This window comes from Colossoma macropomum, unplaced genomic scaffold, assembly GCF_904425465.1.
Source record: "Colossoma macropomum unplaced genomic scaffold, Colossoma_macropomum, whole genome shotgun sequence".
Taxonomy (NCBI): Eukaryota; Metazoa; Chordata; class Actinopteri; order Characiformes; family Serrasalmidae; genus Colossoma; species Colossoma macropomum.
Window position 1 is genome coordinate 177,777 of NW_023495901.1, and position 11,997 is coordinate 189,773.

Genomic DNA, 11,997 nt, shown 5'->3' on the forward strand with positions numbered 1-11,997 from the left:
GTCTCACGTCCCATTTATATTACAGAAGTAGTAAATGTTCCTTCAAAAGTGCAACAATGGTCAAATAAAGCAAAACAAACTTGCTTAGCAAGAAGCAAGTCAATTCCCTTGGAGACATGTCTGGTGGCCTGTTCTTTAAGGATCAACCCAGTTACATTCATAATCACCATGGAAACAGGGTCAATGAACTTCTACTGGCAGGCTAAGAACGTGTGGAGGTACAAAGGTTCTTTTTGACAGAGAGTGGAGGATTATGTCACTGAATATTTACAATAACTAAATTTTATTAATTTAATTTTAATATTCTATTAACCTGCCCAACAGAAGAAATGAGATGGGCTTTCCTTTATGAGTGGTTTTTCACTAAAGCAGTAAGATCAGCCCTTTCTGTGGTGAAGGTCTGGTCTTAATTTAATATTGTTTTTTTTCTAGAATATTTTAAAAGAATTATATCTGTTATTTTATTACATAATATGAAAAAAAGCATATTTTTAATGTCAGGGCAAGCCTTGTATCTCTATTTTTGTTGTTTCTTTTATTTTGTATTTATTATTTCTTTTTACATAATATGACATAACTGTTGCCCTTTACACTATTTAATGAGTAATTGGCCAACTAAATGAAAAGTTTAAAGCATTTTTTCGCTTGTTTTGGAAGTACTGGCCTGATATTCATAATATGTTGATGACTTATATCTGCAATAAACAGAGAATAAATGCAAGTGGTGTCACCTCCTATTCTTGTGGAAGAATTAAACCTGGGTTGAGTGAAAATAGCAATAAAATATTAGCATTGCAATAGGAGACCAAGCAGAGCACATACAACAGTATTTACAAACAAATAGAAAAAAAAAAAATATTTACATACAGATCTTCTGTGAAGACTTTCTGTAGGAATGAACATAACTAGCTTGTGTTTTATTAGCAGGAACATCTCATACTTTCACTGCTACTTGAATATTTTGCTGACATACTTTAAAGTTTTTCCTTCCATTGGCCAGAATCTAACATTTGTGCTACAGCTCCCTCATTAGGCTAATTGTGTAACTTCACCAGTGTAAGTAGAATATTTTTGTCTAAAATGTCTGCTGCATAGAGGGCAGTGATATTACTTACTATGCTATATCAACCACCATCTAGTACATGTTAAAGTAGTTATGGTAAATAAAAGTGTGAGTGAACAGCTAAGTAAGCCAAAGTGGTGTGTTCACCCTCCACAAATATGATTAGCAGTGTTCTTAGGTTAATAATTTGTTTTTCAGTTTTACTGTATATAACACATATAATGCATCTTCATAGTGTCAGTTTTAAGGATTGTTCTCCTGGGTAAGGGTGAAGCAGCAGAATGTGCTGGTGGGCACAAAATCTTGGGCAGAGACACATTTGTGGATCATTTCTCCATTAAATCTGAGGGAATTCAATTCAATTTACACATGTCAAAATTAAATTTGAGCCAGTAAAGTTTCAATTATTCATATCAAAAATTTTGTTTACACATGGGAAAATAAAATATTAAATAAAAAATATTAAAATTAAATGAAATTTTAATCAACCAGTGAAAAATTTAGTTTTTACTTGAAAGAGGTGAGTTTTCACTAGTAACATTTTTAAACGTGTAAATTTAATTCTTTGTAAAATCCACTGTAAACAGATATATATATATATATATATATATTTAAAGGTAAAGCTGCTTGCAGTGAAATCAATTTGAACATGTAATTAGAATCTCAACATGTCAATTTACTCTTCACTTATTGGGATTACAAGCTAAGCCTACTTTCCATAGGCAGGATGGGAATTAATCAGACATGGAATGTAATACAAGAAGAAGAGGCTGTTTTAAGTTCTGTTTCAGATAAATCTTTCAATCTGAAATTCTCCTCATGCAAGACTTTTTTCCTTTGTTCTCCTAGAGCAGTAGTCAGAAGTTTTGCTATGCTATGCAGTCCAAACAGATCAAAACATTCCTTTTAAATTAGGAATGTTATTCAGCTGAATGGGTCACCATGTGATTTGTTGCATGTGTTGCCAGACATGTTGGATACTTAAAATATAGAATCCACATTGGCTTCATACCAGAACAAATACTGTTGGAGCTGTTCAGGCATTGTTTTTTGCAAGATCATGTTCTGAATCGCTACTGACATATTTAATGAAATATTTAATTTAAATATGACATATTTAAATTAAATAATATTGACACCTCACATGACACAAGTAGTACAACACACCAGTAATCCTTGTTTATAAATGAGCAAACATGTTACCACTGCAGTGTTTACTCTTAATGTCATGTTAAATCTGTTCTTGCATTGGATGAATCTGGCCCACTGTGTCTATATGTTTAAGAGGTTAAAGATATCAGTTCATCTTATAGTGTTTTAATTATAAACAATGAGTAACAGGTTACTCATCTGCTGTAATAACAGATATCATTTGTTCGAGAAGTGTAATAACATAGTAATACAGGTAATACTACTCTTTGTGGAGAAGGTCAGATGATACCAACATCAGATATGATTTTGATTCATATACATGTGTTTAGTGTCAGAGAACCTTCTCCAAACAAATTTATGGACACAATCTCACTTTTGTAAAAATGTGGAGTATTTTAGTACTCCTCTTCAACTTTTGAAGTGCTCTTTATCTCTAGCCCCAGATGATCAATGCACTCCACTGATAATATTACATTATCTATGCTATCAATTCTGTTTGTGTTTAATACTGACATTTTTTAGGGTTTCTGAATCAGGTTCAGGTCAGGACTCTGTGCAGGCCAGTCAAGTTCTTCCACTCCAAACTCGCTCATCCATGTCTTTATGGACCTTGCTTTGTGCACTGGTGCACAGTCACGTTGGAACAGGAAGGGCCCGTCTCCAAACTGTTCCCACAAAGTTGGGACCATGAAATTGTCCAAAATCACTTGGTGCTGAAGCATTAAGAGTTCCTTTCACTGGAACTAAGGGGCCGAGCCCAACTCCTGAAAAACAACCCCACACCATAATCCCCCCTCCACCAAACTTTACACTTGGCACAATGCAGTCAGACAAGTACTGTTCTCCTGGCAACCACCAAAACCAGACTCGTCCATCGGATTGCCAGACAGAGAAATGTGATTCGTCACTCCAGAGAACACGTCTCCACTGCTCTAGAGTCCAGTGGTGGCGCTTTACACCACTGCATTCAACGCTTTGCCCTGCACTTGGTGATGTAAGGGTTGGATGCAACTGCTCGGCCATGGAAACCCATTCCATGAAGCTCTCTATGCACTGTTGAAGTTGGAGGTCTGTAGCAATTGACTCTGCAGAAAGTTGGCAAACGTCTGCACACTATGCGCCTCAGCATCTGCTGACCCCTGCTCTGTCATTTTACGTGGCCTACCCTTTCGTGGCTGAGTTGCTGTCGTTCCCAATCGCTTTATCTTTGTTATAATACCACTGACGGTGGTAGGAACACTACTGAAAACCACTCTCTGTGAAAACAGTTCGTCCCTGCATCCACAAATGCAAGTTAAAACTCTAAAATGTAAAGAGGAAACCATATATAAACAGGATTCAGAAATGTTGCCACCTTCTCTGGGTCCTAGCTCATTTAAAATGGACTGAGATGAAGTAGAAAAGTATCCTGTGGTCAGACGAATCAACATTTGAATTTATTTTTGGAAATCATGGATGCCGTGTCCTCTGGGCTAAGGACCACTCAGCTTGTTATCAGTGCGTAGTTCAAAGGCCAGTATTCATGGTGGTTTAGGGGTGCTTTAGTACACATAGCAAGGGTGACTGGCACATCTGTAAAGGCGCCATTAATGCTGAATGATATATACACATTTTGGCAACATATGCTGCTATCCAGACAATGTCTTTTTGGTAACACTTTCTATGAATGTCGTGTTTGTAAGCATCTATAAACACATTTATAACATGTTATAATGCATTCATAAGGCATTATAACATGGCTATAAATACTTATAAAGCATTACACATTATAGCCATGCTTATTAAGCATTATGAATTGTTAACATAATACATTATAAGTACTGTTTATAACAAATAAGAGCTCATAAGTTGTATTTCTCCACTCTAAGTAAAGTGAAGCATACTGTACTAAAGCCTCCTCCAGTGCTAAGAGTGAGGCTTCAAGTTGAAGTATTTACTGAATAATTTACTGAATCACTAAAACATACACAATAAAGCACATTACAGGCTTCAAATGTCAGATTTGAAACTATTGCTGCTCTCAATAGTGTTTTAACCAATGTGAGAAAGTAAATGTGCACCACCGTTAGCTTGGCACTCACTTAACACTGCATATCTAATAGAATGCTAGCAGAAATTAGCACTGTTTGGAGCATCTGAATATTCAGGACTGAAGCCCTGAAGATGCAGCCCTAACAGCACCAGCGCTGAGAAAAAAAATACTGGAAATCCCATAAATAAGCTTTGTATTTGTCTTTACACTGACCTCTTTGGCACTGACAGTATAACATGTTATTAGCACTATTTATAATGCATTATATTAACAATTCATAATGTGTAATAAACATGGCTATAAAGTGTAATTCAGTGTAATTCATTTGTATAAAAATTTATAACTATGTTTATAATGCCTTATTAATGCATTATAACATGTTATAAATGTGTTTACAGATGCTTACAAACGTGACATTCATAGAAAGTGTTAAAGCATGATAAAGTCACCCCAAATCAAAACAAAAACAAATATGGTTAAAAACAACAATTGCAATAAGCTCATCGCAACATCAAACCTGCACTCAAGTAACCCAAGACATATCAAACATGAAATCTACAGTTATTCTTCTCTCCTGGGTTAGTGAACCTAACTGTCTGACAGAAATGGCCTCAGGTCCAGAAAAAAATCTGTGTGTAAATGTTCTTAGTGAGACAGCATGGACCAAGAGAATCACAAGGTTGTTGTGGTGCACTGTCATCACCATATATAGTGGGACACGAGCAGGAAAGAAGCCAGGTAAGTTCAAGAGCGCCAAGTCATTTACTAAGTGTTAATCATTCATTAAAGAAGATATTTACGTATTTACAGCAGTGTTTATGGTTTAAAAGCAAAATTGGTTCTTAAGCTGGCTCTGTTAGCTTCTTATCTAAGACCCAGCAGTCAATCATGCTCATAGCCTAAACATCAGTCTGATGCACATAAATGTCTAGAGGCCATGTCGCCAAAGAGACTACACATTATGTCTCCCTTGAGCCTACTCCTTGACTATCTTAAGTAACCCCTATAGTCTGGTTTTTACTGTAAGCCCCACCTTAACTGAGGCTGGAACATACCAATACAGATTACAGGGGTGACAATAAACCACTGGCTTACCATGAACCTGCAGTATGTGTATATACAATGTCAACATTATTTACATGGCCATTTCTCATTTCTATACCGGTAGTTATATTCACATTCACATTCACCTATAGCTTTAATTAACTCTCTTTTCTCTCTACAGGTTTTACTCCGGCTTTGCTCACCTTCTCCAGGGTAGCTGCGCTGTCATCCAACTCCTGTAAGAGGACGGAGGCCCACGTGCCACCATTTCCATGGAATTAAGGTAAGTGTACATATTTATTAATCTCTTGAAATGTCTCTCTTTTATGAGGTGTAAAGTCTTAAACACTCTTAGTGATGTTCCCTTGCCACTAACATCATCACAAAGGTGCTGGACAAAATTTGGCAGTGAGGGTTATCTCTAAATTTAAAGTAAGTTATGGTAAAGAGATTTTATTCAAGGTGATTTTGGAACATTTCTATTTGCTCATTTGGTCCATTTGCTATGAATGTTTCAAATAAAGTGAAGAGTAGCTAATGTGCTAAAATAATATAGAATAATATAGGCTTCAATTTATATCCAGTTTTATCATTTTCAAGATATAATATCAAAAACATTGTGCATTGTTGGTATTTTGTAATATTAGTTTCCATGTCAATATCTATGGAAAAGTATTTTTTGTGTTTTATGTTCTATGTTCAGTGGGTGAATTGCTTGTGATGTAAAGTGTCTGTCCTGTGAACAGTCATGCAACTTGGGCAATAACATTAATGGCCAAAGAAAAGCCACAGTAAAGCTCTGTGCAGGACATGGAATTAACCACAATGCTGCTTGCATTTTATAGGAATTTACTGGTCACTGCATGGGGCAAGGTAATCTCAGTTTACAAGTGGGTTATAAAGTAGATTTATGATTTGTGAGTTTTACATTTTGGAAATATGCAGAAGCAAGCCTGTATGTCCCATTTCATACATATGGCTTCGGGGATGGTGATTTAAAGCTACTTTTAATTTAAAGGACAAATATCAGGTGAATGACTTGCATTTTAGTTTATAAATGACATGCTGCATGTTTATTTATCCAGCCATATGTTGTTTGCATCTAATCCATAAAGCTCTTTTAAATCTATTTTAAAATATGATCTGTTTGTGCTTTGCCAAGCTCCTGTACATTGAATTTGTTCTTGTCTTGTTAAAGATCTAAAAAAAATCAGTTGCTTGGAACAGAAGCCTGCACACAATGCTGTATGTGTAGTCTAAATATAGCGTCCTCAAACTAAACAAGGATGCTATTGCGCAGGTTTCGATGTGACACAAAAAGCCTGCTTGAAAGTCTGTAGCTGATAGACAGCACTTCCAAGTCAAAGCCAGTATAGATTTGGTGTACTTAATGATTTGTTAGTGTTCCCTTAATCACTGTACCCCAAGCATTCTCAAATAACTTTGACATATATGAGATATTCTTATATGTAAGGAAAATTCAACCTATCAGGACAAGGGGAAATATACCAATCTAGAGAAAAGGTTGGAGAGAGTCAAGGGAGTTGAAGGGCATGGAGAGTGACAATGTCCTTACTCAAATGTTACTGAAAGACACACTCAGACCAAGGGCAGGTGAACAGCAGAGTTGATCATAACATTGTTCTGAATAGAAAGCGAAACCAACAGTCAATCAGTACAACATATGCAATGATTACTAAAAGTCAACTGATAAAAGTACATCTTAAGCTTGGATTTGAAAACAAACACTCACACAGCCTGTCTGATGTCCTCTGGTAGACTGTTTCAAAGTTTTGGAGCAGCAACAAAGCATGATCATCGTTTTATTAAAGTCAATATAATAAAAAAAATCAGAAGTATGAGTGCATATAGGCAGGGGTGAAAAGAGTTCTGAAAATCCCTTTGTAAGTAAAAGTACTGTTACTGTAGTGATAATATTCTTAAGTACAAGTGGAAATATTAGAATATTACTAAAACTATTACTCAAGTAAGAGTAAAACAGTAGTTTATTGGAAAAGTACTTGAGTAGTTAAGTACTTTTTGTATATAAGCAACTTCAGAAAATATTTTTGAATTTAATTATTCAGACAAAACTAAAGCACAACATATTACATGAGTAAAAAAAGTTCAAAGTCCTGATAGTGATCACAGTACAATTTGCTAGTGCACATTTTTCTGTGAACTGTGTAAGGAGCAAGGTTTACATTAAACTGCATGCGTCATGGTTAGATGATTATACAGGGCTTCCTAGATTATCTGTTTCTAATACTTTAGTATCCCTGTAAGGCTTTACATAATTTGTCACTTTTTAATTAAGTTTCTATTAAATAAGTTACAAATTACTTGATTAAGAGTTAAAATGTCAAATATATTATTCAATTAATAATATAATTTTTAGTGACAGTCCTACTGCACATAAACTCTTTTAACATTAACTTACATTAACTTCTAAGTACGAAGTTCAACAGACAGTAAACAGCAAACTGTATAAATCCATTGTTAACTTTATAGAACCTTATCATTAAAATTACAAGCGGCAACATCAATTTGTCCAGCTTTGATTTTCTTTACTGTGATATATTTCGTCTGGTAATCATACTAATTACTGCATACACAATCAGAAATTTATTTTTACTTTGGTTGGTATTTAAAGTTAACATCTAAACAGCTTCTCACACAGTTAAATGTACAGAGAGAGAGAGAGAGAGAGAGAGAGAGAGAGAGAGAGAGAGAGCGCAGAGCTGGGCTGTGTTCTGTGGTGATCACAGAACTGATGGAGTTCATAAATTTTTGAAAATACATTTTAGGTAGGTGACAATAATTGATCTACAGAGCCCACAAAGGGCATGGGTAAAAAAAAAAAAAAAGTTTTGTATAATGGGTATATTTTTGAGAAAATGTAAAGGTATTACACCCACTCTGGACTCTAGATGGCAGAAATACGCTGTTCAGAAATACGCTGTTCAGAAATATGCTGTTCAGAAATATGCCGTTGTTCACTTCATCCCTGCCTCTAGCATTTTGAAGTGCATTCTGGTTAAGAAGTATGGCCTCTCGTAATTCTAGAACAACCACTCAAACATTTTTCCTGGCTCTACATAGTAATGCCCAATGATTTTAGGATTGTTATTAGTTGTGTATGCATTCAGCCAAACTTTCTTGAGTAGCTGTCAATGTGGCCAATAGAGATATGCCAAAGGGTTTTAACTTGCCATATGAATCAATGTGCAAGATGTAGTCGGGGCCTTTTGTGAGGTAGATGCATCAATGAAGACACCTTGCTGTTCTAAACTGTATGCCTCATGGGTGTAGTGCCTTCAGAATTAGCTGCTCTTGAATGAATGAATGAATAAATAAATAAATAAATAAATAAATAAATAAATAGAAATGCCATATTTATGTAACCCTTTCTCTGAAACAGTCTGTTGATTTTTAAAACACATTTCAAATGGGGCTCTGATATAACATAACAACATCTGTTAGGGAGCACTGAAACAATGTCTTTGTATTTAAGATTAAGTAAAAAAAAAGTGCTAAATAGTGGTCAGTTTCTATTAGAATAGTTCTAATCACAGATACACAACATCCAACAGCTTGAAAATGGACAATGGGCTTGAGCTGGTACTAATGAATGGAATGTGACCTGAATGGCTTATTGGTGGTATCTATAGGGCAGCTTGGGAAATACTCTTAGGTTTTTCTCTATAAGCCTTTAGATAATAATCTCAAGATAATTATCCTGAGATATAGAATCTTGAGATAATTATGCTAAGAAAATTATCCTAAGATACTTATCTTGAGATAATAATCACAATGTGAAAAAATTCGAAGCAAATAAACCAAAAAATTACCTTAAAGAACTTAAAGAGCATACTGCACTCAAAGTATGATCAGATTATTGTTTAGACTAATATATCTAAAAACACCAAATCTCCAAACTAGCTGTAGAGGAACTAAATGTTTGATAGAGTGTTGATTTGTGTAGCAAACTGAATTAACTAAAAATTATAGGCCAGCGGTCACTATACAGAGAAACATCAAGTCAAGTCAAGTCAGGCTTTATTGTCATTTCTGCTATACACAAGTATACAGTGAAACGAAACAGCATTGCTCCAGGACCAACAGAGGAACTCAAGTGTGAGACAATACAATATATACAGTGCAGACAATACAGTACAATAAATAAATATGAAAGACTTACAATAAATACAAAACAGAACACAGGCAGTACACGGTACTGAGAGTATGTGGAGCTGTGCAAAGGAAGATGTAACATACTATGACATTAGTAGCTTAGCAGATAGCCTAGCATATGTGAGCATAGCCGTCACTGAGGTAGCAACCAGAGCAGCAATATACAGTATACAGCATTTGGTTGATATAGTAATTCTAGCAGTTAAGATTGTTAAGTGAAGTATAAATTGTGCAAAAATGCAAAGTCGCATAATTGTTGTGGAAATAGACTGTGCAAAAATGCAAACATGACATCTGAATGTTTGTGGCTGTTCTGTGCTCTAGTTCTTGGCATAGGGCCTGACCATCTGGGCCAACTATTCTTTTTTCTGTTCTTTAATTTTATTATTACTGTGGCAGTTTCAAGGTTAAGCATCAGCAAGTAATTGTATAAGTCAGGAATGGAACTTGCAGACATGGCACACGTATCACACATAGTACACATATTTTCTGGTTGAGACCAGACTGCTGAAGCATTTGCTTCGACCATGAAGGGAAGCTCAGGATCTGGAAGCTGGATAACTGGGAATCAAGGTCAAGCATCATTTGAGTACTCAGGGCTTCTGTGTTCCACTGAAACTGCCCTGCAAACTTCTTGGTGAGGGCGGTCAGGAGAGCAGCCACAGTTCTAAAGTTTCTTATAAATCATCAAAAGGGAAGCGCTCGACCAAATGGAGTGATGTTGTGTGGAGCCAATCAACTGTGGCCTGGATCTTAGCAGAAACCACAAAACCCAGGAAAGTGACTGACCAAGCATGGAACAGGGACTTCTCCAGCTTAACAAATAGATGGTTTTCCAAGAGCAATTTGTAAAACCTGCAGATATGAGCTACGTGCTTGTCCTTAGTCTTGCTGTAAATTAAAATGTCATCCATGTAGAGGAACATGTGGCGTTCAAGTGCCCCGCCTCAGAACCTCATTGATGTACCGCTGGAAGATGGCCAGAGCCTTCATAAGTCCGGAGGGCAAGACAAGTTGTTTGTAATGACCTAATAGAGTGATGAAGGCCGTCTTCTACTCATCACCTTCTCCAACCCGGATAAGGTTGTAGGCGCTGCACAGGTCCAGTTTGGTAAAAATGGAAGCCTGCTTCAGTGCCTCAAAAGTGGAGGTCATGAGGAGTAGGGGGTAGTGGTCCTCGACCGTGATCTTATTTAGGCCCCAGTAGTCGATACAGGGCTGGAGACCCCCATGTTTCTTGTCTACAAAGAAAAACCCTACACCTGCTGGAGAAGCAGAGGGTCAGATGAACCCAAGGCTAGGGCATTTTGAATGTATTCATCCATGACCTTATGCTTAGGACCAGAGAGGGAGAACAGTCGGCCAATGGGGGCTAGTGCCAGGGAGTTCCCAGTGCTCTGGAGGCACTCGAGAAATGTCAGGGCTATCCTAACCGGAAGATGGGGGATTTGCCGCACAGAGGTTGGGAATCCCCAAGCCTGCAAGGTCTGGCAGAGGGAGCTTCATGAAAAGACTGAACAAGCTAGTCCAGATAGGGATTATGACATTGGCTAACACAAACTACAAGTCAGGAGCACTGATCAGAAAAAAGGAGATTTGTTCTGTGTGCTGCCCAATCTGCAGCAATTGGCCTAGTCTGAAGATGACCTCCCCAGACCCGAGGGAACATCCATCAATGGCCGATATGGGCAAGCAGCAGTCCAATGAAACACAAAGCAACCCCAGATCCTTAGCTAGAGTGGCATCAATGAAATTCTCTGCTGCTCCTGAATTAATGAAGACCCTGAAGCCTTCCTCCTTACCTTGACCCCACAAAATAAAGGCATTCAAGAACACCCCAGAACCCAGAGGAGAAGTAAATGACTGTCACATGAAAGACCAAGTTGTTTGCTTGAGAGCTCGGGACAGGAAGGGCAATGGTGTCCTGTTGAGGCACCAAACCCTTGCTCTTCTGGGTCTCTCATTCCTGGTGTGAGAGGCAGGTGTACCCCAACTGCATAGATTGAACCCCCTTGGTGGATGTTTCCCGATGAGGTAGGGGCATAATGGGTGTGGGAGAGGAGCTCAGGGAGGACTGGGAGTGTCCAGCCTCCTGAGTCCTGCATCATTCCCACAGCCTACTGTCCAGTTTAAAGGTGAACTTGATCAACTCATCTAAGGTCAAGAATTAGTCCTGAGGAGCCAGTGTGTCCTTGAGTTCCTTGTTTAGACCCTGACAGAAAGCAGCCATTAGTAATCCCAGTTGCTTTTAGTAGCTAGCATGCAGAACTTTACTGCATAATGACTTTCCCCTTGACGTATGTGGAGGAGCTGGGAACTGATCTCCTCTCCACAGATCGAGTGGTCAAAGACATGGCACACGGGCAGCCATGAAAAGGTCTACAGAGAGACAATTGTCAGGTTGCTTCTCCCACAAATGGGGGTTTCCCCATCAAAAGGGCCAGCTTTGCTCTTTCTATGGCACGCATAGTAGAAGGAAACCTTGGCACCCTCCCAGTTCCCCACAGTAATG